Source organism: Cibotium barometz, chromosome 7 (assembly GCF_041138505.1).
Source record: "Cibotium barometz isolate CiBa-2024 chromosome 7, ASM4113850v1, whole genome shotgun sequence".
NCBI lineage: Eukaryota > Viridiplantae > Streptophyta > Polypodiopsida > Cyatheales > Cibotiaceae > Cibotium > Cibotium barometz.
Genome location: NC_141052.1, coordinates 59,052,596 through 59,061,226, shown reverse-complemented (window position 1 = coordinate 59,061,226; position 8,631 = coordinate 59,052,596).

The following is an 8,631-nucleotide window of genomic DNA, read 5'->3' as shown; positions in this document are numbered from 1 at the left end:
CACCTAAGGAGGATCTTGGAGGGTTCTGACCACGCGATGCACGGGCTCGCGGTGCTTAGGACACCCATTCATATGTCGAGTAAGATATATATATGTATGTTGATGAAATGATTATTGTAATCTGTTTACTGGATCTCGTTGCTGACCAGTTGGTCCCAACGGAGAGTCCAGAGTGGTACTGTTTTTGTGAAACAAGGGATTGAATGGAAATTTTGAGTTATGAAATATGTGATTATATCTGTTTTGTCAATGGATTATTTTTTATATATATTAAAGTTTTAAAGAGGAGTGTGTGCGTATTTGTTTTATAAAGCTAAAGGTAAGAAAGGCATTTCAATTATGGGTGGGTGAGTACTTGTTTGGTTCTACCGATTCCAGTGGTAGGGTGGTGGCTAACCCATGGGCCGGATGGGGTTTGACTGGAATCAGTGGAGTTTTAATAATCAAACTGAAAAATCTTAGGATTACACTAGGATTCGAGTAGCTAGTTAATTCCCTGATAAATTTCTCAGTTGAGTGGATCAACGGCTGTGCTTGATCTTGATTAGGAAAAAAGCGTTGAAATTACTCAGATGATCAAATTATATCAGTTATAGTTTCCTTCTATCTGGTTTATTCAGGTGAAGGATAGTTTAGAATTGATCTCGTTAGAAAAATTCGTTAAGAAAATTCAAAAAGGTGGAATCGTCCCCGCTTTCCAGGCATGGAAAATTTTCTCAATTTCGGTTTTCGGAGTGACCACCAGCCTAGTCTCGTGCCCGGACATTCGTGGGTGAGGCCTTGAGTGAGAAACCCTGCCCTGCACATGAAGGGGCTGCTTCTGCTGTGTCAGCTACCGGGAGTCTGGTGCGCGGAGGGGGCAGAGGGATCTCACAGTTGGTATCAGAGCGCTGTTGTAAATCTAAGTAACATCAGCAGAAATTGCCTAAATTTTTAATAGAAATTTGGGAAAGAAATGTTTTTCACTTGTTCATACTATGTGAATGAACTTCAAAAATTGAAAACTTATAAATTGAATTGGAAATTTATAGATGGACACCCCGAACCTATCTGGAATTCCTAGACTCTCTCAGAGTCAGGATATGACAATGACCCGAATGAGCAGAGTGAGACTCGCTCGCCATTTTGAGAGTCTTTACATTCCTGATCCTCTTGAGCGATGTCGGTATATATGGTTCAATGGAGGACAGTGTATTAATATCAGTACCAGTCAGCATCAGAGGCTCAGGCAAAATATTTCCTTGGCCATGATTCTGATAAGACTAGGGCTTGTTTAGCATGTTCAACTCTTTGATCATTCACCCAGGAACTTTAGAATTTCATGCAGATTCTTTAGACTTCTTAGCCGCTTTATCCCTAGGATAGAATTATAGCACCTCTTTGTGTAATGAATTGTGTGTACCATGGTATGTCTTCTTCACAGTTTCACTTCTTTATACGATTGCGACTGAGGCAGTGATTCTGGAGCCGAGCTGCTCTATGTACATATTGCAACTTTTATATAAATATAGAAATGTTTTCTGAAGAAAAATTTTCTGTTGTATAAGTGATTGTTTACGGACGATCTGATAAAGAAAAAACTGTTATTGGACATATGTCATAGATCTTCAATAAGATCATTGTCTTGTTTAAGAAATTGTTTTCCGAACCTCTTAAGTCTTAGGATCTCATGGATGATATCAAAATAAAAATTAATAATATATAAATTTTTGGGAGAATCATGAGACGAGGAAACCGTGGCCGTCAACCAAACCGTCTCTCTGAAGAAGATGAGACGAGCTTGACCCTGATGTTCGCAAGGCTCTTCATAGGACTCAGCCAGGACCCTTCAAAGGAGAAGGGGAGAACCTGGGCGAGACTGTGGAGAAATGGGTGGAAGCCATGGAAAAATATTTTGACGTCACAGGCTACAATGAGCGGAGCAAAATGGCTCTTGTTCGGCTGAAAATAGTGGAAACAGCCAGGGTAGCCAGGGTAGCATGGAGGAACCACTGTGACACCAACCGTCTGGACAAAAATACTCAGTCTTGCAACAACAACCTAAAAACCTATCTAAGAAAGAGATTTTGTCCCCCTGGATTTTTGGAAATCAAAATGAACGAATTCTTAGAGCTAAAGCAAGAGAGCAAAACCATCGAGGAATATCACCAGGCCTTTGCTCTTCTACTCAAATATTCACCACCTCTAGATAAAGAACAACTCATGGCCAGGTTCATTCGGGGAATGAACGAACCCTTGGACACACTGGTCAAAAATGCCAAGCTAGTGTCCATGGCTGAAGCAGTAAGAATGGCAAAGGATTTTGCCAAAGCCTTTGTAGTAAAGGTCCCACCAAAGCCTGCACCCTCTAACTTTAAAAGATTCCAAGCACACGGAAGTACTTCAAACTTTCCACCCCGAAGAGGCAGCAAGGCCAGAATCAGAATCAGGATGCAGGAAGATTTCGAAGTGAAGGAAGACCCTTCCCCCAAAATACTTTCTCAGGAGACCCACCTCTTTCAAGAAACCAGAGGGATGAACTCAGAAGTGAAAACCGATGTTTTAGATGCCAAGGTTTTGGTCACCAACTGAAAGACTGCCCGACTCCTGCCATGTCAAGGGGACAGGGAAGTCAAGGACCCCGAGTTCAGAGACCAACCCCTTCATACCAGTCTAATCAGGGTCCGTCTCGCCCAAGCCAGGGAAACCCCAAAAGAACTCCAGCTCAGCCATCTGCCTCTGTCCAGAGTAGCCTCAGAACTCCCTCCCAGAACTGGGGAAACCAAAGAGAAAGAGTTCCACCTTAGACTGCAGCACAGCTAGAGCAGTCACAATTTCAGATGTAGTAGAAGAGGAAAGAGGGTAGATCTTTACTGCAATTGAAAACCAAGGACCTAACCACCGTCAGTTCTCAGTCATCCATACTCCAGTAGAATATCAAGGTAAGCCTTTTAAGCTTTTGATTGATTCAGGCAGTTCTCATTCATTCATTTCCCCTGGATGCTTGCATAAGCTAGTCTTAGAACAGAAATCAAGGAAACCTATGCAAGTTGAATTGGCCAGTGGGAAGACTCTTTTCACTCACCATGAGACAGATCTTATCCAGTTCAATCTAGATGGTAATGTAACTGACTGTCAGTTCAAAGTCTTACCTCTGGGAGTTTTTGACGGGATCCTTGGAATGGATTGGCTCCACAAAAATCAAGCTGACATACACTGTCATAATGGAACCATTTCCTTCCATGACCTTCACGGGAACAAAGTTCAAGGAACTGGAGTTTCTGGATCCCGAGACCTTCAGTTAGTAAAAGCTTCTAGGTTGCTGAAAGGACTTAGAAAGAAGTAGCACATTTATGTTGTCAAAATGAACCCAGTAGACTCAAAGCTTAAGGCTAAAGGACTAGAATGGTTAAGTAAATTTGATGATCTATTCCCAGCAGAGCTAACTGAAATGCCTCCAATCCGGGAAGTAGATCATGTGATTGAATTGACCCCCGGAGCTCAGCCAATAGCCCTGCACACGTACAAAATGCCAGTTTTCTGAAGCCATCAAACTCAAGGAATAGCTTAGACAGCTGTTAGAACAAGGGTTTGTAAGACCCAGTGTTTCACCTTGGGGTGCGCCAGTTCTCTTTCAGAAAAAGAAAGATGGAACGCTTAGACTCTGTGTGGACTACACAGAGGTCTAAATCAGCTGCTGATAGTTAAGAATAAGTATCCTATTCCAAGAATTGATGAGCTTCTGGATAGGCTAAACGGAGCCTAGATCTTCACAAAGATAGATCTCAAATCCGGGTATTACCAAATCAGGATCAATGATCAAGATATACCAAAAACAGCCATCAATACTCACTATGGGCATTATGAATTTACTGTCATGCCATTCGGATTAACTAATGCCCCAACTACATTCAATCGCCTAATGCAGGACATCCTCAGAGAATACGTGGATGATTTTGTTCTAGTTTTCTTTGATGACATTTTGATTTACTCAAAGAATGCAGCTGACCATGAGACTCATGTCCGAAAAGTTCTTGAGATTCTAAGGAATTACCAACTCTTTGCCAAAAAGAGAAAACGCACTTTCTCTACCGACCACATTGAATACTTGGGCTTTCTGGTATCCAAAGATGGAATTTCTCCAGATTCCGCAAAAGTCCAAGCAGGCATAGATTGGCAGGAACCAAAGACAGTGAAAAAAGTCAGAGGATTCTTGGGATTGATTGGTTGGTATAGAATTTTTATACCAAAGTATGCTCTCATAGCTTCCCCCCTGACTAACCTTCTCAAAAAGAATACCCCATTTCAGTGGTCTGCCAGGTGCCAGAGTGCTTTTGATAAGCTGAAGACCACCTTGGTAACAAGTCCCGTTCTAAAGCTGCCAAATTTCTCTCTACCCTTTGAGGTAGTAACTGATGCAAGTGGTTTTGCCCTGGGAGGTGCACTCATGCAGGAAGGTCATGCAGTGGCCTATGAATCCCGAAAGCTCAAAACGCATGAGAGGAATTATGCTATTCACGACCTGGAATTACTTTCGGTAGTCTATGCCTTAAAGTTGTGGAGACATTACCTATTGGGAAAAAGATTCACTTTGATGACAGACCATCAGAGGTTAAAGTGGATCTTCACTCAGAAGGACCTCAACATGTGCCAAAGAAGGTGGATGCAGACCTTGTAGGAATTTGATTTTGAAATCAAGTACCGCCCCCAGGAAAAGAAAATGTGGTAGCAGATGCCCTCAGCAGAAAAGCCTCCTTCCTTGCAATTACTGTAATATCAAATCCTTTGATTATTGAAGCAAGAGAGAAGATCATGCAGGATAGATTCTTTGGCCCTATTACTACCCTAATTATATAGGAAAGCAAAACTCCACAGGAGTTGAACAGAGTTCAAGGGTACAGCCTGGATGATGGCATTATGTATTATAATCGCAGGCTATGCATTCCCAATGATGAGGGAACCAAGGACCAAATTCTGAATGAAGCCCATGATAGCCTTATAGCAGGACATCCAGTTTTCATTAAAACCTACATGTCTGTAAAGAAAAGCTTCTTTTGGCCTGGTCTGAAAAAGGATGTACTGAATCATGTACGTCAATGACATGCCCAGAAAGTCAAAGCTGAAAGAGTAAAAATGCCTGGGAAGTTACATCCATTGGGCATCCCCCAGATGAAGTGGGAATGTGTCAGTATGGACTTTATTACTGGATTACCTTCAGTGCAATCAGGTTACAACTCCATTTTTGTGGTAGTTGACAGACTTTATTACTGGATTACCTTCAGTGCAATTAGGTTACAACTCCATTTTTGTGGTAGTTGACAGACTAACCAAAGTTGCCCATCTGATCCCAGTAAAAGAAACCTACACTGCAGTAGATGTGGCCAAAGTGTTCCTTAAAGAAATCTTCAGATTGCATGGCCTACCCAGGAGAATAGTAAGTGATCAAGATCCCAAGTTTACTTCAAGGTTTTGGACTGCATTTTTCGAAGCAGTGGGAACTTTCTTGGATCTCAGCATAGCTTATCACCCTGAGAGACCGATGGTCAAACTGAAAGGGTAAACCAAGTAATCAAAGATATACTTCGGTCATGCTATGGCAAGGAACCCAAGAAGTTGCTAAGCTATCTGCACCTAGTTGAGTTCGCCTACAATGCTTCTTATCACCGAAGTATTGGGATGAGCCCTTTTAAAGCTCTGTATGGACAAGATTGCTTAACTCCATTAACTTGGTCCGCCGACCCATTGATTAGGGTCGAGATGTCCAGACAGATGCTTGACGACATGGAACAGCAGATGTAGTCAATTCGTAAAGATATTAAAGCTGCCCAAGATCAACAGAAGCAGTATGCAAATAAGAAGAGGACAAACAGAAAGTTTGAAGAAGCAGATATGGTCTTCATTAGAGTACGGCCCAAAAGAAGTTCTCTATCTCTTGGGAAGTATAAGAAGTTATCGCCCAGATATTATGGACCATATCTGATTACAAATAAGGTAGGTGAATTAGCCTACAAGCTTCTTCTGCCTCCTCATCTCAAAGTTCATAATGTATTTCATGTAAGCATTCTAAAGAAATATGTGCCAAGCCCAAATCATGTACTTGATGATGAAATCCTAACCTCTTCAACCCAAGGGCAGATGGAACACCAACCTGAAGAAATTCTTGATGTTCGAGAAAAGATTCTCAGGAACAGAATTCTCAGAGAATTATTGGTAAAATGGAAGCTCTATCCTTTTGAAGATGCCACCTAGAAGAATGAAGCCGATCTGTTGCACGATTACCCCCAGTTTGCGAGATGAGGTCATCTCGTGTTTTTCAAGTGGAAGAGAATGTAAGATTCCTTCCCAGCCTCTCAAGATGTCCAGCATCTTCCCCTGTAATCAAATCCCTCTTCAGAAATATAAAAGATCTTGTTTCTACGAGTTTTGGCCTAGAGAGAGAAAATCTTCTAGAGAGTGATAATTTAGTTTTTAAATATTTTTGGATAGAAAAATACCTCATCTTATTAAAAAAAGTTTTCCTGAAATAGAAGTTCAAAAAGATTTTCAGAAGGTGCATTAGAAATTAAGTATAATCTGTTCAAGAGGCATTATCCTGGGGGTCAAGATTTTTTCAAAATTTTAAATTAAGGTTCCTATGGACCAATAAGATTCATCCAAATGTAGGGAGGAGATAAATAGAAGAATAAAAGAAAAATCCCCCAAAAATGACTAAATACTCACATAAGATGAAGAGTTTGACTAAGGACAAGGTTAATAGTTAAAAAAGAGAGATATTTAAATGAAATGATGCATTTTTGACACCTTAGTATGGGGGAAATCTCCTCATGAAGGAGGTGCCTATTTCACATGTGTGGGAGAGTTTTAAACTCCCAAATAATGAGATATTTTTATCTCTCCTCTCTCCTGTTTCAACTAGATCCAAAAAGTGGACTAAACAGAGCCAAAAATGGTCAAAAATTGACCAAACTGATCTAGAAAATTCTGGTTTTTTTTATGATTTTTATCTTCTCTAAATTGAATGTGATGTTATGCCTCATTGAAAAAAGGCATTTCCCTCTCTTCTTTAGTAAATCCAACCATTCTTATCCTAGATGAATGATTAATGGATAAAATCAAGTTTTTCATAATGTTTCTCTTTGATAAAGTAGAAAATGTTTACATTAGAATGATTAAAATACTCTTGGTGAACTTCTAATTAATTGTAAAGAGTTAAAATTTAAAAATGGTCTGCCATACAAAGGAGGTTATGGCAAATGTTTTCTAAAATTGTGAAAAATAAGTTTTACTTTTTTATTCAAAAAGAGTAATTCCCATCGTATATGTATTCTTAAAGTGTTATTTTTCATCCCAGGTATAGAAAAATGCTTACTAAAAATATTTTATAAAAAGAAAGTGTTACTTTCTTTAGAATTAAATTCTGTCTATAGAAGGAAGCTTATTGAAATTTTATTTTGATCATAAAAGTGTGATTTTCATCATAAATGATTTTTATGCATAAATGGGTGCATAAAAGATACTTTTTTTATATTAAAAGTGTGATTTTCATCATAAATAATTTTTTTGCATAAACATATGCATAAAAGATATTTTTTTATATTAAAAGTGTGATTTTCATCATAAATGATTTTTATGCATAAAGATATGCATAAAAGATATTTTTTTAATATTAAAAGTGTGATTTTCATCATAAATGATTTTTATGCATAAACATATGCATAAAAGATATTTGTTTATATTAAAAGTGTGATTTTCATCATAAATGATTTTTATGCATAAACATATGCATAAAAGATATTTTTTTAAATATTAAAAGTGTGATTTTCATCATAAATGATTGTTATGCATAAATGGATGCATAAAAGATATTTTTTTATATTAAAAGTGTGTTTTTCATCATAAATGATTGTTATTTATGCATAAAAGATATTTTTTTATATTAAAAGTGTGATTTTCATCATAAATGATTGTTATGCATAAATGGATGCATAAAAGATACTTTTTTTATATTAAAAGTGTGATTTTCATTCATAAATGATTTTTATGCATAAATGGTGCATAAAAGGTACTTTTTTATATATTAAAAGTGTGATTTTCATCATAAATGATTTGTATGCATAAACATATGCATAAAAGAAATTCTTTTATATTAAAAGAGTGATTTTCATCATAAATTATTTGTATGCATAAAAGAAATTCTTTCATGTTAAAAGAGAGATTTTCATCATAAATGATTTTAATAAAAGTGTGACTTTCATCAGAATTAGATTTTATGCATAATTAGATGCATATAGAATCTTTATAATTAAATAAGGGTTCTCTTTAATCCTCTGTTAATTTTTGTAAAAATTAGAAAAATGAATAAGTAGATAATCTGCGAGAAGAAATGCTACCGTTTCATATTCACTAAGATGGTAATGAGAAAATTCAATTAAACTATCAAAGTCGGAGATCGAGAAAAATGATTATTTTATTCCTCATAAGAAATTCATGTTTTAGAAATCTGTAAGAAAATATTCGTCGAACGAAATTTAGAAAAAGAGAATTTGAAATAGTACCTTTCAAGAAAGATAGTTTAGGAAGAACCTTTCCAGACCCAAACTCTGATTCAGACTATTGACTAAGACCTAATTCCTTTGTCAATTTCAATCAATG